This window comes from Prionailurus viverrinus, chromosome D2, assembly GCF_022837055.1.
Source record: "Prionailurus viverrinus isolate Anna chromosome D2, UM_Priviv_1.0, whole genome shotgun sequence".
Classification (NCBI taxonomy): domain Eukaryota; kingdom Metazoa; phylum Chordata; class Mammalia; order Carnivora; family Felidae; genus Prionailurus; species Prionailurus viverrinus.
The window spans coordinates 6,849,194-6,873,152 of record NC_062571.1 but is presented as its reverse complement, the minus strand read 5'-3'; the positions used below and the strand labels follow the sequence as shown (position 1 = coordinate 6,873,152).

Sequence of the window (23,959 nt, the reverse complement as noted above, 5' to 3'; positions counted from 1 at the left end):
TCAGAGCCTGGAGCCTGCTTCATATTCTGTGTCTCCCTCTCTCTGACCCTCCCCTGTTCATGCTCTGTCTCTCTCTGTCTCAAAAATAAATAAACATTAAAAAAAAGAAAACATAGTGTCTTGTCCTCGTTCCCTGTGTGACCTGGGGAAAGTCACTCTCAGACTCTCAATTTCCCCCTTTACAAAATGAGGGTAAAAAATATTTGCATAACCCATCTCCAAGCTCTGGTTAAGTTCAATGAAGTAATATTTGGAAAGCGGCTTTGAAATATGTAAGATGTATTCTTGTATAAATAATATACAGCATCATGATAAGAAAAACGGTGATCTGTGCCCAAAATTGGCCTTAGAAATATCACACTTGGCCACCTGATAGGACTCGTGAGTTTTTGCTGTATATTATAAGGTCAAGAGTAAACTTGAAAACCAATAGTACGTTAGAAAGCAATACATGGCTGATACCTTATGGGGGAAACTGAGGACATAGAGAAAGAAAAAGGTGTTTATTACGGGGGGGGGGGAAAGCATTCTGTTCTAAAAAATACAATAATAGAATATCCACATTTTATTTTCTCAAACATCTACGCATTTGTTCAGACCCTAAATGCAGGAGGTTCTTGCATTTCATCATGTACCTTTCAGTCTACATAGATTTGTGGCAAAGTGAGTGCGATATATACAGTATAATGGCTTTGTTGAGTTGGTTACATTAGCCGAAGGCATTTTTCAGTCTGTCATTACAGTTCATTTCCCAACATTTCTTAGCTGTATTGACTCTTTCATCAATTCCTCTTCAGCTCTGCCAGTCACCGTTCCTTTCCTCCGATCCCTTTTCAATTTCCTATCGAAAGCATTCCAAAATAATCACTGTAAAAGTTGGAGAGAGATGATGCACCTCTTTCAGTGGCTACGAACCTTGCAGACTCATTCTCAGCACCTAGAGCATGGAGCGGAAATTCATAACTTGAGAGTGCCTTGGTGCTTAAGCATGCAGAACAGATGTTTCCTTTCCCGAGTTTTCCAATTTCTTATACCTGATGTCTCTATCCGTGTGGGGGCTTGCTGCTTTGGGGAACAGGCCTTCCCACTTCCGCCAGCGAGCCGATGTCCGCAAATGGGGGCCATTGAATCAGCTTCTCTTTACCTCCAGAGAGGAGGTTTTCAAATGCTGTTTGTTATCATACAAGCACGTGGGAGGGAGGGAAAGGGTCACACCCCTGTACTCCCCACCTCTGCACATGCCATTCCCCTACCTGGAATGCACTGAGGTGGATTCACCTGCCCCAGCAGGCACAGCCTGCCACATTTCACATTTCACAGGCACGATTTCTCATCTTTTGTGATATCGATGAAGGCAACTTAGAGCGATCGCGCTGTCTCCAAAAGGCTCAGCGGTATCTGTTGGTGTCATCATTTTCCGTGTCATCATCAGCAACACAGAAGAGAGAAAGGTGGTGCTGAGCAGGGAAGTAATATTATCTCCACCTCTCCCTGTTGTATAGCGGGTCCCGTGCTCGCAGACACTGTTCTTTTCGCTCGTTGCCACGTCTCACAATGGCTGGAACAGTGCCTCTCGTACGATCGGTGTTTTAAAAAAGATTACTAGGTGACATAAAATAGCCTTCCCACGGGGCGCCTGGGTGGCTCGGTCGGTTGGGCGTCTGACTTCAGCTCAGGTCACGATCTCGCGGTCCATGGGTTCGAGTCCCGCGTCGGGTTCTGGGCTGACGGCTCAGAGCCTGGAGCCTGCTTCTGATTCTGTGTCTCCCTCTCTCTCTGCCCCTCCCCCGTTCATGCTCTGTCTCTCTCTGTCTCAAAAATAAACGTTAAAAAAAAAATTTAAAAAAAATAGCCTTCTCACTAGCAAACCTAACTTTGCCCTTGCATTAGGGCTAAAAGGGAGGGAGAAGAAGAAATGAAAAAATGGACATCAATCCTGAAAGTAACGGGGGCAAAGGAAGGTGAGGAGAAAAGTTGGCATTGTCAGAATAGCACAAAAAGATGAAGCACATAATCTTCAGGTCTGAAGGTCGAGTTTCTCTTCTGGTCTAGACGTTCACACACCTCGGCTTCTCTTACGCCTCTTTCCTCCCTACAAGGATTCTCCAAACAACCCTGAATAAATCTTCTAATTTCCCATACTTAAGAATGTCCAAACCAGTGAATCTCAGCCACGACCAGTGGAGGGCGGGGTGGGCAACTGACATAACCCTGAGTGGAAAGCAATTTGTCGGCGATATCAGGGGTTCCAACAATATTCGTACCCATCATCTCAGTAATTCCACTTCCGGTCCATGCTGATGAAAAAAATCCCAAATCTGAACAAAGATGTACGCCCCTAAAGTTTTCACTACAGCTTTGTCTGTCCAGAAATAGGAACAATCCCACAGCAGGGGAAGAGGTGCCTAAATAATAACACAAGCCCCCTGCTGGAATGTTTATTAAAAAGTTATTTTTTTAACGTTTTTTTTTTTTATTTATTTTTGAGACAGGGAGAGACAGAGCATGAACAGGGGAGGGTCAGAGAGAGGGAGACACAGAATCTGAAACAGGCTCCAGGCTCCGAGCTGTCGGCACAGAGCCTGACGCGGGGCTCGAACTCACAGACCATGAGATCATGACCTGAGCCGAAGTCGGCTGTTTAACCGACTGAGCCACCCAGGCGCCCCTAAAAAGTTATTTTAAATTGTGTTTTATAGGCATTTCAGCCTGTTCTGTTAAAATCGGCACACGATAAAATTGGCTTTTTGTGTACACAGTCCTGTGAATTCTGGCATCTATACAGATTGGTGTACCCACCAACAAGATCAAGGTAAGAAACAGTTCCACCCTCCCCAAACACTGCCTTTGCCATTCCTGTGTCGTGCGTCCTGCCCTCACCCCCAAAGTCCTGGCAGCCGGGACTCCACGCTCTGAAGCTGTTCTCCGTGCTTACAGTTTTGTCTTTTCAGGAACATTTCAAAGAAATGGAATCATCAGTCATGCGTTGATCTTTGGGGACTGGTTTCTTTTGCTTACCATGTCTTTGGGGTTCACCAACACCCTCGTGCGTGTCCATAGCTCTTTTCTTTTTCGTTGCTGAGTGGTATTCTGCCGTATGCTGGTTTGGCCATGTACCCACCGCGGGGCATCTGGGTTGTTGCCAGTGTTTGGTGATGCAAGGGGCCGCCATACACACTCGTGTGCAGGATTTTGTGCGCCCGTCACTGTTTATTTCCCTAGGAGTAGGATGTCTGGGTCATGTGGTGTTAACCGTACAAGAGATGATCGACCTGTTTTTTCAAAAGCATGAAGGCAAAGAGCTTTTGTTATGAATGAGACAGTAGGAAACGAAATTGTATGCACAGCATAAAAATAGGAAGAAGTTGGAAGGAAGTACATCATACTGGTAGAAAGTGGTCGTGTTGCTGTTAGGCCTACTTAAGTCGGCAGGCTTGTCTTTCCTCTTTTCTGCGTAAACCGTGTGGTTCCTGATGTCGCCAAGCCGTGAGTAAAAACATCGCGTTGACACACGAATTTGCAATCACTGGAACCCCAGTGCTCAGAGGCCCCACCCCGCTGCTGACTGTACGCATCCAGTCGTGTCCAGAGAAGCCCTTGCCAGTTTTCTCTTGTAAGAGCAGAGCCGCAGAGTCAGAACAGCTCCACGGATCTCTGAAGCTGGTCTGCCTGATGCGCGAGGCTCTGCTCCCTGCCCCTGTGTTGCCCATCGTGCTGTGCTTCTTGAAGCTTCTTCAGAACCACACCCTCTGGTGTTCTCTTTCACCTTGGCCACCCGGAGAGCTCCCGCCTCTTCTCTGATGGCTCCTGGTGGCACCCGTCCTGGCATTGTCCACAGGCACAGGGAGGCGAGGCAGGGGTGGGAAGGACGCATCCACGACTGCTCCTTCTGACTGCTGTCTCGCTGCCACCGCAGACTGCAGCCTCACCCACGGTGTTTTCTGTCAGGAGCTGGTGACTGTCCCCTGTTTCGGCCTCCAGGAGAAGCCCAAGGCTACCAGGCAGGTCTGCCTTTGAGTGAAGCCTGCTGTGGGCCCGGGGCAAGTGCCCTGCCACAGGACCCCTCACCCCTGCTGGAATCACCAGACACACTCAGGGTCCAGCAGGTGGCGGCGGCCGGGCACTCTCAGTGCACACAGCAGACCTCCAGGGGGCAGTGTGGCCCTACACCCAGGCTGGTCTGCGCGCGCTTCCCTCCACTCTGTCCTGACCCGGCCAAATCACGCCGCACCAGTGTTTTCCAAGTGCGCACTACCTTCATAATCAGAAAACTAGTAAATCCCTAATACGCTAAAGACAGCAGGGAGCTATTTCAACGTCAAAATAACCAAAACGCTCACTCATGGAAGGCATTGCCTAAAAGGTAAAAATAGCCTCTGTTGACAGTCTACTTTCTAGACCATCGCCTTCTCTGTTAACTGTGCTTATGCCTCAGAGCCCGAAGTTGTGTGTCCTTTAGTTAGCTTACGAGATCATATGGCTCTTGGTTTTGATTTTCCGTATTTCAAATAGCACTGGCCATGTGTTTGTTGGTTTTTAAGATTTTAATTTTTAGTAACCTCTACACCCACCGGTGGGGCTGGAACCCATCGACCCCAAGATCAAGAGTCGCGTGCTCTACCGACCGAGCCAGCCGAGCGCCCCTGACCACTTGTTTTTTCCTAAAATGATTTCAGTAGCATTTGCTAAGTTTCTCAGCGGAAATGGGGTAACTCCTCTTCCCTCTCTGTTGTATGGAAATAGCAGAGAACTAATGAGACGGACATTAGTCTTAGTCCATAGAACACCTACATATAAATGTAAACTGTTCTAGGGGCGCCTGGGTGGCTCAGTCGGTTAAGCGTCCGACTTCAGTTCAGGTCACGATCTCGCGGTCCGTGAGTTCGAGCCCCGCGTCAGGCTCTGGCCTGATGGCTCAGAGCCTGGAACCTGCTTCCGATTCTGTGTCTCCCTCTCTCTCTGCCCCTGCCCCGTTCATGCTCTGTCTCTCTCTGTCTCAAAAATAAATAAAACGTTAAAAAAAAAATTTTTTTTTTAATGCAAACTGTTCTAAGAAGTGGGAAGATGCTGCTGCCAGTTTATACGTCCAAGGGCAGGAGTTTTGCATCTTTTGAGTTGGGCTTTTGGACCTGGGCCAGTGCACCCGTTCTCTCTCTCCCTGTGAGGCCCCCTAGTGAGAAGGGGATGTGCAGACCTGTCCGATGTGTGGCCAGGGAGAAACAGTCTGTCCGGATGTATGAGTTGGAAATAAAGATTACCAAGCTGTGCCCGATTCTTAGATGGAAACCCACCCCAGCAGAAGAAAACTTTGCTCATTCACCAAATATCTAGCAAGTGCCCCGTAGTTACCAAACACTATTCCAGCTGCTAGGGATAAAGTAAAAACCTGCGTAGACAGAATTCCTTTTCTCACGGGGTTCACATTTTGCGCACGGGGCGGGAGATAGCCACAAGGAAAAATAAGTATAAAGAGAATCATCTTGAGGGTTAAAAGAGGGTAGAGGCTGACTTGTGGGGGCCCCTTTACACTGGGGGCTTGCAGAAGTCCTCTTTGAGGAATGGTAATGAAGCGGAGATCTCAATGATAAAGAGATGGCCTTGAGAAGATGGGGGTGGGGGTGGGGGAACTGTCTAGAGAAAGGAACACCGGGTATACAAAGGCCAGAACTAACTGAGCGGGTTCAGGAAACAAAAGAAGGCAAGAGTGGCTGGAAAACAGCCGCCAAGGATGAAGATCAAGTCAGAAAGTTAGGTAAAAGTCTGGTCAAGTCGTAGTCTCGTAGCCCGAGGTAAGGAATTTGAATTTTATTTTACTACAGTGAAGGATGTGTAAGATTTCAGACAGAGGAGTGAAATGATATGTACAGGTTTTTAAAAATCACTCTGGGGGCGCCTGGGTGGCTCAGTCGGTTAAGCGTCCGGCTTCGACTCAGGTCACGATCTCGTGGTTCACGAGTTCAAGCCCCGCGGCAGGCTCTGTGCTGGGGCTCTGTGCTTTGTGCTCTCAGAGCCTGGAGCCTGCTTCGGATTCTGTCTCCTCTCTCTGCCCCTCCCCATCTTGTGCTCTGTCTCTCTCTCTCTCTCTCTCTCTCAAAAATCAATAAAACGTTAAAAAAGTAATAAAAAGTATTAAAACCACTCTGACTGCCATGAGGAGGGCGACAGGGAGCATCTAGGCAGCGGTCACAACCACCAAGGCCAGAGATCATGAGGGTATAGACCAGGCATGTAGCAGTGGAGATGGGGGGAAGGGGACGGAGTTACTACATCTTCTGGAGATGGAGTTGTTGAGATTAGTTGACTTATTAGACGTTCACGGTGGCGGATGGTGGGTGGAGGGGAGGGGTGTGGTTCCAAGGACTACTTCTTCTTCTTCTACTTCTTCTTCTAGCTTTTTATTCGGAACAACTAAAAAAGCGGTAGTTGTGGACCGAGGAGAGCATATTGCGGGGAGGAAATTGGTGGTGTTGAAGATGTGGGCCTACGCACCAGGCCCGTGGGGGACTTGAGGCCTGTCCCTCGGCACAGCTGGCTGGGAGGGCGACCTGAGCAAGCGGTCTGGCCCGGAGCTGTATCTGGAAGGGGCCGTCCTGGGCCGGGTTGGAGACCTAAGGTCAGCAACCTGTCACGCCAACAAAGAAATGTCTGTGCAGGTGATTGATACCTCAGCATTCAGGAGTAGCTTCTCCAAGTGGCTAAGTTCCAAGTACGCAGCCCCCACTCATTTGCTCCCCACTCCTTGGCAGAGCCTTCTGATGTCGTTAAACTACTGAAAAGCTGTATTTTACGTATACTCACGTGAATTGAAAACACACCTGTAATATGGATTCTAAATATTCATTGAAAAATATTTTAATGTTTATTTTTGAGAGAGAGACAGAGCATGAGCAGGGGAGGGGCAGAGAGAGAGAGAGGGAGACACAGGCACCCCTCTAAATATTTATTTTAATATTTCAACGTCACCGGAACTTAAATATTCTGAAGCTTTGGGTTTCCATAGAGAGTGCACATGTGTTTAAAAATAAGTCTGAGATGGGGGCGCCTGGGTGGCTTAGTCAGTCGAGTGTCTGACTTCAGCTCACGTCATGATGTCGCGGTTTGTGGGTTCGAGCCCCGCGTCGGGCTCTGTGCTGACAGCGCAGAGCCTGGAGCCTGCTTCGGATTCTGTGTCTCCCTTTCTCTCTGCCCCTCCGCTGCTCACGCTCTGTCTCTCTCTCAAAAATAAATAAACATTAAAAAAAAATAAAAAATAAAATAATTCTGAGATGAAGGTTAAAAAACGGTAAAGCTGTAAACAGCTCTTAAAGGCATAATATTTTCACTCCTCGATACCTTAAAATGTAAATAAATGCTTTATCTTGTCTGACTCTAAAGCTGGAGGATTTTGAGTATTTTGAAGAGTTTTGAATTGATATGTTTACTCACAGAGATCCTGAGTAATCATAGTCCCTAATCATACTCACCCCTGTTTCATTATTGTGAGTGGTTTTGTTAATCATCAAAAAGATCCTTTTAGCAGAAAAGAGCTACCACAGCTTTGGGCTCCTTTTGGGGAATTAGACCTTCCCACTTTGTCAAGCTCTTTCCATATTGGTGTCTGTAGGGAGGGTCCTATTCTCCCAAGAGCTGAGGGGTCTGTAGTTATGCACCTGAAGGGGTGGAAGGTTCAGGAACATGAGGGTTGGACCCAGCAACCAGAACCTTACAATATATCGGAAATTGCCCCAAGTCAATACCCAGGGGGTGCGTGTCTGGGCTCACCTTCATCTCCTGCTTCTTTCCCCAGGGTTGGCCTGTCGTGGGGGAGGGAACTGTGGCAAGTGACTGAATGGTGAAATTTGGAAGTATATTCTTAGTCCTACCTTCTGTTTGAGCAGCCTGAGCATGGCGTGAGGAAACCCTTCTTGCGAAATATGCGTTAAGTACAGAACATCGCTGAGAAGCTCTGATCAAGGACCGTCCCATATGACCACGGTCTCCGGGGCTCCCTGCTAACTGGTCCCCGTTAATCTCTTTACCTTTGCTCCCAACCGTTCTCTGTGCCCTAGGCGCTCTGGCCTGCCTCCCTGTTTTTACTCAAAACCAGACACGCTTTACCTTGGGGCCTCTGCATACGCTGGTCGTCTGCCTAGACCACTCTCTCCCTGTCCTGTGCACCCTCTTCCCTTACATCCTTTAAATCTTGGCCCCAACATCACTTTTGAAACCTTGCCTACCCATACAAACCCCCTTTAATGGTGCAAACTTCCCTCCGCCATCCACACTCGCCTTCCCCGTTGTGCAGCTGTTTTCTTTTCAACGCATCGATCACCTTCTTACATGTTATATCATGTACTTCTGTGTCATATTTATTGTTCGTCGTCTAGACCCTCCCATTCGAACACAGTTCCACAAAAGCTGGAGTGTTTGCTTCTCTGTTTGTTCACTGCTGACTCCCCTGGGCCTGCAGGAGTGGCTGGCACATAGTAGGTTTGTCATAATCATTGTAGGTTAAACGGCGGAACATAGCACAGCCCTTCCGGCACTGCCTGCCTGCTGCCAGTCCGTGCTTGGTGTGACAGCACTTGGCCTCAACCCCAGCCCCTGCTCGACCCCCACTTAGCGTCCACGCCACCCCTGCTCCCCGTGACCCCGCCCTGCCACACATCTCCTCAGCTTGTCCGCGGCTGAAAGTCTTCAAGTCCCAAAGCCCTCCTCACCCTTGGCTTGCTCCCTGCCTCTGGCTCCCGTCCGAATCCCTGCAGGTGCCTCCTTTTTTTTCTGCTCGGCCACACTCCCCTGGGAAACCAGGCTGTGTCCCCAGTCTCCCCCAGCCCACCCCTGCCTCATTCCCCTGCAAAGACGAACTCTTTCTCTTGGGAAGATTTTTCTGCCGGCCATTAGAGAGGAGTGGACCTGGGATAATAAAAACAACCAACAAGCAATTTAAAAAGTCATGCATTCTTATAAAATTTTCACAGTTGGGGGCACCTGGGTGTTTCAGTCGGTTAAGCATCTGACTTCAGCTTAGGTTGCGATCTTGCGGTTAGTGAGTTCAAACCCTGCGTCGGGCTCTGTGCTGACAGCTCAGAGCCTGGAGCCTGCTTCAGATTCTGCGTCTCCTTCTCTCTCTGCTCCTCCCGCGCTTGTGCTCTGTCAACTCCCTCTCTCTCTCTCTCTCTCTCTCTCTCAAAAATAAATAAACATTAGAAAAAAATTTCACAGTTGTGTTTCTTGACTCATTTTGTGAGATGTTTACACAGAATCATCAGTTTTCCTTATTTACGTTTTGGGGAAAAATATTTTCCAGATTTCACAGTTATATAAAGTTGTAATAGAAAACATCCATTGAGCAAGTACTATGCATTTGGTGCCATAATGCGCCTCTGTACAAATTACCTGATTTAATCCTCACCCCAACTCAGTGAGGTTGATCCTTTCAGTCTCATTTTATAGAGGAGAAAACTGAGGCCCAGAGAAGTCACACCGTTCCCAAGGTTACACAGCAAGCTTTATCATGTAGTTATCAACCACCGTAAAATATCTCTGATACGGGAGAGAGGCTGAGAGGTAGGTGCTCTTTTCTAAAACTTCCTTTATTTTCAGCGGCTGGTGCCATATGTTGCCCCATTGAACAAATATTTTATTAAGTATCTTCAATGTGACACGTCGTGGTCTAGTCACTGGGGAGACAGAGGTGGGCAAAACAAACAAGGCCCTTGCGTCCCTAGAACGTATGTTTCTTTTTAAAATCCAATTCCTGGCAATATGTATCAATAGACCTTAAAATCCAGATTTCCTCCTCTATCTGCAAAGAGAGCATTCTTGTGAAACCCTTTGTAAGCCAAAAGGGCCTAAAGCAAAGAAACAATTACCGTTTACTGAAAGTGAAACTTTTCTTCAGCTTAGGCAAAAAACGTGAACACTAGATGTTGGTCTTTTTATTTTTATTTTTTTTATTTTTTTTAATTTTATTATTTTTTTTTTATTATTTTTTTTCAACGTTTATTTATTTTGGGGACAGAGAGAGACAGAGCATGAACGGGGGAGGGGCAGAGAGAGAGGGAGACACAGAATCGGAAACAGGCTCCAGGCTCTGAGCCATCAGCCCAGAGCCCGACGCGGGGCTCGAACTCACGGGCCGCGAGATCGTGACCTGGCTGAAGTTGGACGCTTAACCGACTGCGCCACCCAGGCGCCCCGATGTTGGTCTTTTTAAAAAGGGAAGGGACATAAAGCAAACTTTTGGATAGCAAGGAAAACCTGTCGATGTGAACTGTAACCAGGAATCTCATTTCTAAAACTGAAAGTAATCTCAAATAGGTACCAATAATTTGATAGATGTTTACCAGAGCACGATTTGTAAAGGAAACAGCAGATATGTCCGATAGCAGGGAAATGATTAGGTCAACGGTGGTATGTCAGACACTGGAATATAATAGTCATTCATGACAAGGTTTTCAGAAGTTTCTATGTTATGAACAAATGCTTAAATCATGTTAAATCAGAAAAGCAAGCTAGAAAACAATGTGTTTAGGATGCTCTTACATATGTAAAATAATATGTATGGGACATTTTTTCGATACATTTGGGTAAATAATAAATATGAATATTAAATAATATGAATATTATGAAGCAAATATGAAATTAGCACATTTGTAGGTCAAAGGGATCAAATATCAGCAATTTCATAATGTAAAAATCACCCAAAAGCAAATAAGCCAAAATATCAACAGTGATTACTTCTCGATGGTGGGGTTCATCAGCAATTTTCATTCCCTTCCTTACGCTTCTCGGCATTTTTCAGCTTTCACAATATACATACATGACTTTTCTAGTAAAAACGTTATTGTAGGGGCGCCTTAGGTGGCTCACTCAGTGAAGCGTCTGACATCCGTTCCGGTCACGATCTCCCGGTTTGTGAGTTCGAGCCTCGCGTCAGGCTCTGTACTGACAGCCTGGAGCCTGCTTCCGATTCTGTGTCTCCCTCTCTCTGCCCCTCCCGGGCTCGCACTCTGTCTCTCAAAGATGAATAAACATTAAAAAACAAAAACATTATTGCAAAACCAAAAGAGAGCAAATGTTTCCCTTTCGGCCACTGAACGAAATCGTAATGCCAAACACTGTGGCCCGGTACCTACAAACCCTCGTGTCGGTCACTGCAACAAACGGAGGGGTGGACTGTAACTCCGTTTTATGCCCGGGGCACATACAACAACAGAGATCCGGCCCAGAATGGTATTTCAGGACAGCAGTCTGAAGCAGGGAGCTGACCCACACAACACAGATAGCAGACTGTCCATGCTTCACGGTCATGGGAAATGACTATTTCATGCTGACTGCCTTGGAAACAGGTTCCTAGGACCCGACTCATAACATCTCCAAGAAAGCCACCTGAATTTCTCATTTACGATCTCAAGCCTCCAAAGCATTTTTGAAAAAAAAAAAAAAAGTGTATGTATTTAGAACCAAAATAAAAATATGTTATAAAGTTTTAGGTCTTGAGGACAATGGGGACAAAATTGATATGGTGGAAGGAGGGTGTCTTTTTTTGTGGGGATGACCCGAAATAACTTATCAATCCTTCATCGGTCGGTGCTGCTTTACAATCCCGTCTGTTAAAGTAGGAACACTGGGAAATTAAATGTTTAAGGAAAATAGGCCATCCTTTTCAAAATTCATTATAACGTCTCCTTTTGTGCCTATACTTTGAACTCTGTAAATTATACGCAATATACATTTTAGTGAGTGCCAGCCGCTCCGTGGAGACTAGGTGTAGCCTAGTGAACAAGAGAGACAGACACACATGCAAATACATGCAAAATTATCCATTGTGCAAAGTGAGATCAAAGCAAAGAACAGGATGCTGTAAGAAAGATTAGAGGGCGGGGCGGGGGGTGGGTGCGCCTGGATGGTGTAGTCAGCTCAGGTCATGATCTCACGGTTTGGCGAGTTCGAGCCCCGAGTGGGGCTCTGTGCTGACAGCTCGGAGCCTGGAGCCCATTTTGGATTCTGTGTCTCCCTCTCTCTCTGACCCTCCCTGACCCTCCCCAACTCTGACTCACTCTCTCTCTCTCTCTCTCTCCCGCTCAAAAATAAGTAAACATTAAAAAGAGAGAGAGAGAGAGAGAGAGAGAAAGAAAGAAAGGAAGAAAGAAAGAAAGAAAGAAAGAAAGAAAGAAAGAAAGAAAAGAATTATACCGGGAAGAACTCAGAATCTAGCACGGGACGGTCTCTCCAAGGAAGGGACACTCAAGCCGGAGGATGGGGAAAGGAAAAGCCTCCCGGTGCGTTAAGAAGAGAGGTAGGAAGGCCATGACCCAACAATGAAGAAGAGCTAGAGGTTTTGAAGGAAGGTGAGTCTGCCTAGAATTTTCTTGAGGAAGTCAGAGAGTCATCAAATGGTGTTGGTGGCTAAGCCTGGGCCCCTGACCCAGGAGTGTACGGGTCCTGCTCAGGTTTTATCCAAAGTAGAAGAGAAATCTGCTGAAGTGGTTAAACAGAGAATGGTACAACTAGATAGGCATATTTAAAACATGATTCCAGGGGCGCCTGGGTGGCTCAGTGGGTTAAACTTCCGACTTCGGCTCAGGTCATGATCTCACGGTCTGTGAGTTCGAGCCCCGCTTTGGGCTCTGGGCTGACAGCTCGGAGCCTGGAGGGGCAGAGAGAGAGGGGGACACAGAATCTGAAGCAGGCTCCAGGCTGAGCCCCACGTGGGGCTCGAACTCATGAACCGTGAGATTGTGACCTGAGCTGAAGTCGGACACTTACCCGACCGAGCCGCCCAGGCGCCCCCGTTGTTTTGTTTTTAAAAACCCGCCTCGTGTCTGTGTGGAGAAGGGACTGAAGAGAAGAGCAGTGGTGTGGAAAGGTCAGCAAAGAACCTTCGCTGGAGACCCACTGAGTGGCAGTGGAGCCCCGATCAGGGTCACGGGCGAATGCAGGGCGCTTACCGCCGTGTGAAAGAACGGGGCCTCCTGGGAGGGAGTTCTCAGGACTCTCTGACCCCCCGCCCCTTTGCTCTGGGCCCTTTGACAGTCCTGTGAAGCCCACAGTCTCCTCCATCCATGTGTCAGAGAGATGACAACTTACTTTTGCTCTCTTGGCGTTTTCCACTGGCTCTGAAAATTCAACTGACACAAGACGGGTTAACAGGAGAAAAGCGCACACGTTCATTCAATATGAATTTTGTGTGACACGGGAGCCATCGAAGGGATGGAGACCCCAAGAAGCAGCTCGAATTGAACACTTACATACTGAGGTTGACAAAGGGTAGTAGCTTGTGAAAATGTGGCAAGGAATGGGGCTGGGCCGGGGCAGTTCCTAGTGGGGAAGGAGCTCCGAAGATAAGGCTGAGTTGTTCGTGTGGTTTCTCTTGACTTTGGCTTTCGGTCCCTGGTGACAAAAGTGTTAACTTTTCTCCTGGTACAGGCAGGACCTCTTCCATTTTGGAGGAAGAAAAGGGGGAAGTCATACACTCCATCTTCTTTTTTTTTTTTTTTTTTTTTTTTAAATTTTTTTTTCAACATTTATTTATTTTTGGGACAGAGAGAGACAGAGCATGAACGGGGGAGGGGCAGAGAGAGAGGGAGACACAGAATCGGAAACAGGCTCCAGGCTCTGAGCCATCAGCCCAGAGCCCGACGCGGGGCTCGAACTCCCGGACCGCGAGATCGTGACCTGGCTGAAGTCGGACGCTTAACCGACTGCGCCACCCAGGCGCCCCGTCCATCTTCTTTAAAAAAAAAAAAAAATTAAGGTTTATTTTTGAGAGAGAGAGAGACAGAGACAGAGCACCAGCAGGGGAGGGGCAGGGAGAGAGGGAGACACAGAATCGGAAGCGGGCTCCAGGCTCCGAGCTGTCGGCCCAGAGCCCGACGTGGGGCTCGAACTCACGAACTTCGAGATCACGACCTGAGCGCAAGTCGGATGCTTAACCGGCTGAGCCACCCAGGCGCCCCCAGAGACTCCTTCTCGAACTTCTGAAGTGCCTTGAGCTAAAAACAACCCTTACGCCAAAGCCGCATATTTTGGAGTGACCTATTCTGCCAACCTTTGCATACGTAAAATGAGATGTATGGGATGACCGAGAAACCAATTATATCGCAATGCAGTTACCAGAATATTAAGAACAAATTTTCATAGAGTAAAATATGTCTTTATTAACGTATTAAGTGACAAGATCCAGCAGTCTAATAACTACCGTAACGTCGAAATGGGGATGAGCATACATAATATTTCAAGATATCTGCAACAGCTCTGATGTGAAAATATCGGTGACTCAGTGACTGCCACAGCCCGAGTTCCCTCAAAGGCAGAATCTAAGCTGGAGACTGGCGTTCAGGAGGGTCACTAGTGAGTGCACCTGCGGTGGGAGGGGGGAAGGGAAGGGAAGGGAAGAGGAGGAAAAGGAAAGGAAAAGGAACGGAAGTCCAGAGCTATCTTGAATCAGAGGGGGGGCCAAGCCCTACGTGTCCCAGCATTGATCGATCATTGGATAGAAGCAGTCCCAGGGAATCTGGTGACTCAGGGTGAGGTGACTCCCCACAGCTAAAGCCATCCCCAAGAGGCTGATGGCTGAAGGCACTCGGCCAACAGCTTTCCAAGCACCGGGGAGGCGCGGGGGGGGGGGGGGGGGGCGGGGGGGAGAAATCTTCGCTCCTGGGAGAGAATCCGAGCAGCATGTCCTAACGTCCATCACAGTTGCTATGGTGCTTTGTGGTCTACGTTCATTCCCGAGGAAAATCATGAATTTCAGTCAAACGTTAGTGAAAATGAACATACCAATTTTTATACCCCTTCCAAGTTCACAGGACCCCACACGAACCACAGGTGAGGACCAATTTCAAATGAGGAGCGAGCCCCGTAGTCAGAGGCACCGGTTAGGCTCCGTTGTTGCGTGAAACAGAGTGAGGCTGTCTTCTGCTGAAGGCAATAAGGAGCCCGTTTTCCAGAGCGAGAATAATGCCCGTTCACGAAGAGAGTCGGACACAAGAGAGTCGCCAGTCCCAGAGAGAAAGACAGAGAGACGGATGTAGCTGCCTGAGTTGGTCTCAGAGTTCCAGATTTTAATCCCCCATGACAGCAAATCACCCCTCCAGGTCTTGGCGTCCAAGAAAACCCCCGTAGGTTTTTAAGGGCTTGATTTTCTTTCAGAGCAGTTTTTGGTTCACAGCAAAATTGAAAGGAAGGTATTGAGATCTTCCATAAATACCCTGCCCGCCACACGCCCGGCCTCTGCCATTATCAACATCACTCACCAGAGCGGTCCGTTTGTTACAGTTGATGAACCTACGTTGCCACATCCTAACCACCCAAAGCTCATAGTTTGCATGATGGTTCACGCTTGGGGTTGTACATTCTGTAGACTTGGACAAATGTATAATGACATATATCCGTCATTACGGTGTCATACAGAATGTTTTCAATTCCCTAAAAATCCTCTGTGCTCCCCTGATCATCCCTCCCCACTAACTACTGATCTTTTTAATGTCTTCATAGTTTCGCCTTTTCTGGCATGTCATATAGTTGGAATCACACAGTATGTAGCCTTTCCAGATTGCCTTCTTTCCCTTGGTAGTGTGCATTTAAGATTCCTCCATGTACTGGGGTGCCCGGGGGGCTCCGTCCGCTGAGCATCCGACTTCGGCTCAGGTCATGATCTCCCAGTTTGTGGGTTTGAGCTCCACATCAGGCTCTGTGCTGACAGCTTAGAGCCTGGAGCCTGCTTCGGATTCTGTGTCTCCCTCTCTCTCTGCTCCTCCCCACCCCTGCCCTGTTTGTGCTCTGTCTCTCTCTCTCTCTCAAAAATAAACATTAAAAAAAAAATTTTAAAGGATTCCTCCACGTGTTTTTTTAAAAAAGTATTTTTTTTAATGTTTATTTATTTTTGAGAGAGAGAGACAGAGCATGAGCGGGGGAGGGGCAGAGAGAGAGGGAGACACAGAATCCGAAGCAGGTTCCAGGCTCTGAGTTGTCAGCACAGAGTCCGACTCGGGGTTCGAACTCACAGACCGCAAGGTCATGACCTGAGCCGAATTCGGATGCTTAACCGTCTGAGCCACCCAGGCGCCCCCCTCCGTGTGTTTTCAAGGCTTGGTAGCTGCTCTCTTTTTAGCATCCCTGTATCTTTATAACGAATTTTTCCCTCTAGTTTAAGTAGATGTCTGCTGCTTCCAAGGTAAAGTGCCCTGTAGAAGACAAAGAGATACTTTTGACAGCTCCCCACTTTCCCAGTTCTTGGAATCTGCAGGAATTTGGCCCGAGCAACATCTAGCAACAAATGTGGAGTCAGGAATCGGTCAAGCATCGGCCGGCACCCAAGTGTGTCAAGAAGGCTCAGATCTCCACGAAAGCATTGGCTTTCTCGTTGGAGGTCCTTGCCATGTTCTACAACCACTTCCGAAATATAGCTTCGACGTTTTGATGACTGCCATGCTTTAAAACGGGAAGAAAAGTAACCATTATAGTTCCTAATTTGACGGAGCAAGGCAGGCAATCATGAAATGGCATTCATCTAGATAGCAGTCTATGTTTTTAAAATCCAAAGGCTGTCGATAATGTGATCTGTATCCTTTGCTATTATGATGACATATAGCATATAAAACATTAAGCCTGTCTAATATTTAATTCATTTCAATCGTACCAGTCTGTCAAGATACAATAAATCAACAAAGAAGTCTACCAACAGCTCCACCCCCAAATATTCCCTATTGAACAGCCCTTAGCTTTTTCTCCGTATTCATGAAACTTGAAAAATGCCCCTAAATTAGCATAGCTATTCACACATTATTTCCAGCACCAACAAAGAAATGCCATTGTAACAGTTGCTGAGTACATTTTTATGCAAAATTGATGTTAGTGACAGATTTTCAAGCATGTAATTTGTCTCCATACGTGTGTCATTTTATTTGTAAAAACTCCTGGGAAAAAAACCAGAGTTTCAAGAAATTTATTTTGTCTCCCGGCAGGTTAGAATTGATGTAAAATAATCGACCGGTAGAATTGTGTGCTGGCCTCTTACATTCAGAGTTATGGTATTGTTATAGAGCGGAAACGAAAGACATTTCCTCCCGGATCCCCTTTCTCTCTAGTATGAGGCGAAGCCCCCTCCCCCCACCCCCACCTCTAGGAAGAAGTGAAGAACGGGCATGCCAAATGACACACACTTGGGTCTTCATTTCATTATTTGATGGAATGACGTAACACCTCATAAATGGGATCGAGTTCCTTACCAAAACATCACGCTGCCAACCCACTTCTCCCCCTGCAGCCACCATGACTTTGAGAAGAGACTATTATAAATAAACAGCGGAGTCACCTGATTGTAGGGTCTGAGGGGGAATACCTTCCATGGCCCGCTTTTAGCCTCCCCCAGGAGACACCCAGTTCCTTCCCAACATTTCAACCCCAGACTCTGTCCTTGGCACCAAAGACCCAATAAGCACTAAATAATGTCCCTTGAGGGACTCACTGTCAAGTATGAAGAAAGATTATTCAGGAAACAAAGGGTTAAAACTTTTAGTGGTTGTGACCGCACAAGGGTGTGGTGTAGGCAGCCTCTGGCCAAAGAGGACAGGGCCGCCATCTTTGGCCAGAGGAATGGGAGAAAGGAGGTGCAGAACCCAAGAGGCATGTAGTTGGTGAAAAAGAAAGCAGGAAGTAGGGCAACAATGAGTTGTCCAACTTCCCTTGATTGTGTACTCTCTCTTGTGAAGAGAACAACAATCCCTCACACCAATCAAAATGTGTTTGCTCTTGAGGCAGCTTTTCTCGGTGTCTTGAGGGGAGCTAGGAGACCAGGGGGTGCTCGGGCCATTTAATTCATGCCTCTGCCAGAGCTTTAGCCAGAGATCTGGAAGTCTACAAGCTCTTTCCTTTTGTGCTGGAAACACACTGGTTGTAAACTTTTGGAAATTTTACATTGACTGTATACTATATCGTTTACTGATTTCTTCACCGGTCAAATGGGAATAACAACGCTTTCTGCCTCACAGGGTTGTTGTAAAGTTAAAGTTTATAGATACAGATATATAAACTTACAATGGGGCTTGTAGATAGTAAACTCTATTATGTGTTAGCGATTTTGTTATATCTGACTTTAATTTTAGTTTTAAACCATCACAATTACTGTGTGGTGGAATGTTCCATCAGTCTACGTCTGCAGTGAGCGTTGTGTTCATGTTTGCATTAATGAACACTACGGGGACCGACATTTCTGCACCACGTTCCTTACAGCCCACATAGTGGGTTTTATCACCATTACCGATGCACTAGTCATGCCCATGTCAAAACTCTTCTTCCTTTGCTCGCTGAAGGTATTGATCTCCAAAGCATATTCTACTGTGGTGCTTTTCAAACTTCTTGTCTATGAAATTAATGTAAAGGGTCCAAACCAGCATTTTGAAAAAGCGATATAGAAAGGAGAAGTCAGATTGCACCACACGTAGTACGTAAGTTGTGTTTTGTGCAACTTCGGGTTCGTTCCGCGTGTCCATACGTCCTGGGTCGCATTCTCTGTACGGGGTCGCAGTCAAAGAGCTTTGAAAGCCACGGACTCGATGACCTGTTAGTATCTGATATCAGGGCCCGGGTTGGCCTCCTACTCAAGGCAGCACTTTTGTTAAGTCCTTTCACCCCCTGGACCTTAATAGCCTCGTCTGTAAAGTGAGGGAAGGTCTCTTTCAAACTCTACTTCGTATGTGAAGGAAAAGAAGCCAGACACAAAAAGACAGATATGCTGTGTGATTCCACTTATATGAGGTATAAGAGGCAAGACACGTACAACTCATGTAAGTGTACCTAGGATAGGCCAGTTCCTAGAGACGGAAAGTAGACTAGCGGTTCGAGGGGCCCTGACTGAAGACGGGCGGGGCGGTTGTTGTGTAGTGGGTAGAGAATTTCTGTTTGGGATGATGAACAGGCTCTGGAAACGGATTATGGTGACAGTTACTATTACACATGTCCTTTATGTGACTTAATGTACACTTAAAAATGGTAAGTCTCCTGTCATGTGTATTTTACCACAATAAAATAATGTCCGCACACCCTATTCACCCCCTACTTCGTAGAGAAGTGTCCAGAGACAAGTCAAGCTTTCTAAGCCCCATGTTTCTGGTACTCAGGAGACATTGCTCTAAAAGCACCCTGATTTATGGAGTTTCTTTTTCCTAGATTTCTAAAGAGTCTTTCCTTGGGCTGCCTGGGTGGTTTAGTCAGTTAAGTTTCCAACTTTGGCTCAGGTCATGATCTCGCGGTTCGTGAGTTAGAACCCAACGTCGGGCTCTGTGCTGGCAGCTCGGAGCCTGGAGGCTGCTTCAGATTCTCTCTCTCTCTCTCTCTCTCTCTCTCTCTCTCTCTCTCTCTCTGTCTCTCTGCCCCTCCCCTGCTCATGCTGTTTCTCACTCTCAAAAATAAATAAGCTTGAAAACAAATAAAGGGTCTCTCCTCTCTGTCTCTTGTTTGACATTACGTCTGCCTTTGTCCCACTCTCATGATGCTTCCCTGCTCCGAGCCCCAATGTCCCCTCTTTCTCTCCTAAAGATCACCCAAGTCCTGCTTTGTTCTCGAGTTTCTACACCAAAGCTTTTCAAATTTCTGATTCAGGGCAGGGCCCAAGAGTCTGCATTTTTTTTAATTAAAATTTTTTTTAAAAATATTTATTCATTTCTGACAGAGAGAGAGATAGACAGACAGAGCGCAAGCAGGGGAGGGTCAGAGAGAGAGGGAGACACAGAGGCTCCAGGCTCCAGGCTCCGAGCTGTCAGCACAGAGCCTGATACGGGGCTCGAGCTCACGAACTGCAAGATCATGACCTGAGCCGAAGTCAGACGTTCAACCAACTGAGCCACCCAGGCGCCCCAAGAGTCTGCATTTCTAACATTCCCCCAGGTGACAGCAGCACGGCTGCCCCGGCTGCCCACTCGAGTCACCTGCAGACCTCCCCCCACATACATACAGCCCCCTTCTCAGACCTCAGCTGCCCTTGTTCTTCACACATGGCTTCTGTTAGGACCGCTCTGGTCCCCTTGCCTCTCTCCACACACAGTGTGATCCTCCCTGCCTTGTGCCTGGAACACTCTTCCCTCGGTCACCTGAACATCTCACCACCTTCCCACAGGTCTTTGCTTCCTTCTCCGTGTGGCCTTCCCTGACCATCCTGTTTGACACTCACCCCCAGCATCCCCCCTTTCCGGTTCGCCTTTTCTCTCTTACACTCATCCCCGTCAGCATGCTTTGTATCCCTCTTTTCAGTAGACCCCTGGCTCTTTCCCTTGTCAGACTGCACGTCCATGAGAACGGAGACCTTGGTCTGTTTTTATCTCCCGATCCCTCCCCAGCACCTAGCACGTAGTCCCTGGCACGTAACATGCATTTTTTTTTAAAGAATGCAATTATTTATTACTTTTTAACTTCTCCTTTTTTTGTAGGCTAAGCCCCTAAAGCCCAAACACTTGGGTTGTTTTCTCAGCCTTGTCTGTAGGCTGAGCTCGCTTGTAGCCGTGTGTGACGGCCAGTGCTGGGCTTTCTGATCTCCTCATTCATTTCTACGCCATCCTTTCTGGTGACTTTGCTCCTGGACCCTTCCTTTTCTGCCTGTGGACAGTGCAGCCTCCTCTGGGAGGAATGAGCCCATTTAAGGTTCTCATCTGCAGTAAGGCGGCTTACTGGGTAGATGGTCTCTAGACCCTGGAGATACTTAGTGCGCAATCCCGGCCAGAACAATGTAACAGACCGGACGGGGACTTTGAAAGTCTGAATCTATTGGCCAGCACACAATTCAGAAATACCAGACGGGGCTGGGTGTGAACAAAGGCATTTATCGCTCACAGCTCTGGAAGGCGACATCCCAGGCACCGGCAGATTCCGTGTGTGCTGGGGACCTGCTTCCTGGTTCACAGACAACTGTGTCTCCTCTGGTTTTCCATGGCAGAAGCCGCTAACACAGCTCTCTGGAGTCTCTTGTATAAGGGCTCGGATCCCACTCTTGAGAACCCCTCCCTCATGACCTAATCACCTCCCAAGGCCTTACCTCCTCACAGCCTCATGTTGTGCGTTAGGACTCTTACCCAGAAATTTGAGGGGGGCTCGGATACGTGTGGTCCACAACATGACCAACGACTAATGGATTTATCGGTATCTTCCCCTATCTCAGTCTGTGATCCGGGGAGAGAATTTTGTCTAGTTGACCAGGAATTCTATAAAACAGGTAGGAGATTCTGGTGTAAAGTTTTCTCTTCCTGCTCACTAAGGATCTGTCTCAGGAAGTCGCTTGTGGAGCAAGGACAATTGCGAAATTCTTCCTCTCTCTCCTTTTTAAGGAAACTGGGGAAACCCCTCAGCCCAGTGTGGCCAGGAGGATGGGTCTCTGTTGGGATATTTTCTGGTCTGCTATTCTCCCCTGGTCATTCTTAGTTTCGTGTTACGGACATGATCCAGGCTGGCGTTTCCCACCTGCCCGAGGCCGCCTGTCCCTGCCCGCTCACAGCTCACTCTCTGGGGGGCCTGTGCTCTGAGAGGTGCCAGCCGCCCTCCTTCTCTGCCTCGCCCTCAAGCACGTCCTCTGTGGCTCCGCACTACCCTTGTTGTACTTGGGCTACTTCTGGCGTTGGGGGTAGGGGTTCACAGTGACCTCCAGACTGGGTACAGAGGAAGTGTTCTCTGCTGGAGGCGGGGGACGGCTGGGGGGCTCAGTCGCTTGAGCAGGACTCTTGATTTCAGTTCCGGTCATGATCTCACAGTTCGTGAGTTCAAACCCCACGTCGGGCTGGGGATCCTCTCTCTCCCTCTCTCTCTGCTCCTCTCCCCTGCTCATGTTTTCTCCCTCTCAAAATAAATAAACTTAAAACAAAAAATAGAAATGTTCTCTGCTGGGCAGGGGAGATGCCTGGGGGGTGGAGGGTCTGAGTGCACTGCACGGATATCTCCTTTAGGAAGGACTAAGTCTCCTTAGGATTTCTTCTCCCAGCTGCTGGGAGATGCCTCAGCTGAAGAGTCCCTGGCCCAAGGTCGTGCCTGCTGGAGGCCCACGTCCCGTCCCGTAGCTGACAGACTAGGGGCATGAAGATTCCGCCCTCCAGCCCTTAGTCAAGTCACCACTGAAGGCTCAGCCCATTTTCAAAACTCCCCCCAGGATCCGCGGAGGCTTTATTTGACACTGAGTCTCACGTGGACTTCTGTCTGCCCCGTGGGCTGAGTCCCCTGCCCTGCCCTCCCACCCTCCACCCTCCATCTCAGAGCTGGCTCCCTGGGGACCTCAGCGCCGCATTCCTGCCATTTCACATCGTCCGCCATCTCTCAGTGAGCCTCTGGTGTCTCGTGAGGGATCCTCCTCCCACAACTTCCCCGGCAAGAGTCCTGGGAAACGGAGGGTCTGGGCAGCTACTCCAGAAAGAGACGCGGGCAGAGGGGAAGCAAGGCCAAGTTCAGTGTGGGGCCAGGGGCTTGAGCTCTGGGGAGTGGTCTCAGGTGGCAATCCGTGGGCTAGAACCAAGGCAGAGGTGGGGGTGGAAATAGCAATATTAATCTCGGGGCCCGGAAAGACAGGAGGGGAGAGGGTGAGGTAGGAGGGGGACGATTTGGAGTCCAGAGGTCTGGTCAGTGGTTAGATATAGAGACAACCAATTAGTCAAGTTAGACAACATTTACACACACACACACACACACACACACACACACACACACACACACCCTGCTACCTTGGGAGAAAGCAATGAGCTTAAGGAACACTATACATTTGAATTAGTTCCCCTTTCCAAGCCATTACTCTGCAGAATGACAGATTAACTTTCTTATTAAAAATTCCCCGATAGATTCCTCGAACTCGTTCTCCATCACACCCATTACATACGGACGACACATCTCCAGGAAACCCAGTGGAAACACAAGCTATAAATAGGACATCTATATTTATGAGTGCAGGAAAGAAGTGTCAGCCAATGTCAGGAAGCAAGAAGAGGGGTGGCAGGGTCCCGGAGAAGGGGCAGTGAGAGGGGAGTCCTGTGACTCTGCTCAGTTCCCTCAGGCCTAGAAAATTTGCATTTTGGTTAAGTTCAGTAGATGCCGCTGCTCCGGTAGAGAGGAGAAAAATCATCTTGTTTCCTTGGATGCAATCTGTCCCGTTTACGATTCCGAACCGGTAGAATGTTTGCGTATACAATTCTGACGCCCTGTCCTCACGTGTGCATATGCATCCAGAGTGTAGCATTTACAGCAAATCCTAGTGGGGGCCTCTTCAATGGTCACCTGCCCAGGTCATTCTTAGTTCATGCAGTGGCTTGTCATCTACAAGGACCTTGATTTCTCTCTTGCTGTTTCCTCCCAGGACAAGAGGCTTTTGAGTGAGCCCCACAGTAATGGCCGTCACCATCACCTGCTCTGTCCCCTGTGCTTGTGAGCACTGAGCACCGCATCCAGAAATGCCGTGGTTAGTGCTTTGTCTGCCTCCATGTGTTATAGATGCGTGTTATGTATTATATAATAAAGTATATATGTATATTTGTAGACCTTATTATGTATATTGTATATAGATGCCATAGTATTACGAATAATAATACACAGGAAATAAAGTCAGTCAATCCCTAAAAGGTTGCTGTCTTAGTTTACTAAGGCTGCTGTAACAAATGACCATAGACTGGGTGGCCTTAACAGTAGAATTGTGGCCCGGTAGGGTTTGGCTCCTGGGGAGAGCCCTCTTCCTGGCTTTGTAACGAGCTGCTGTCTCACTGTGTCCTCGCGTGAAGGAGACATAGAAATCTTTCTCTCTTCCTCTTCTTTATTTTTTTAAGTTTATTCACTTGCTTTTGAGAGAGAGCGAGAGGAGGGGAAGGGCAGAGAGAGAGAGGGAGAGAGGGAATCCCAAGCAGGTTCTGTGCCGACAGCGTGTGGGGCTCGAACTCACGAACCGTGAGATCATGACCTGAGCTGAAATCAAGAGTCAGATGCTCGTCCGACTGAACCACCCCGAGCGCCCCTCTCT

At 47.9% G+C, this 23,959-nt stretch overlaps 1 long non-coding RNA gene across 1 annotated transcript in view; it reads left to right on the top strand.

Moving 5' to 3' along the window:
- Positions 1 to 3,014, top strand: part of LOC125148032 (uncharacterized) — an 87,130-nt gene extending 84,116 nt beyond the window's left edge. The window contains exon 5 of the long non-coding RNA XR_007145391.1: positions 2,700 to 3,014. This is a non-coding gene — a long non-coding RNA (uncharacterized LOC125148032). The remainder of the gene's footprint in view (positions 1 to 2,699) is intronic.
- Positions 3,015 to 23,959: the final 20,945 nt, after the last annotated feature.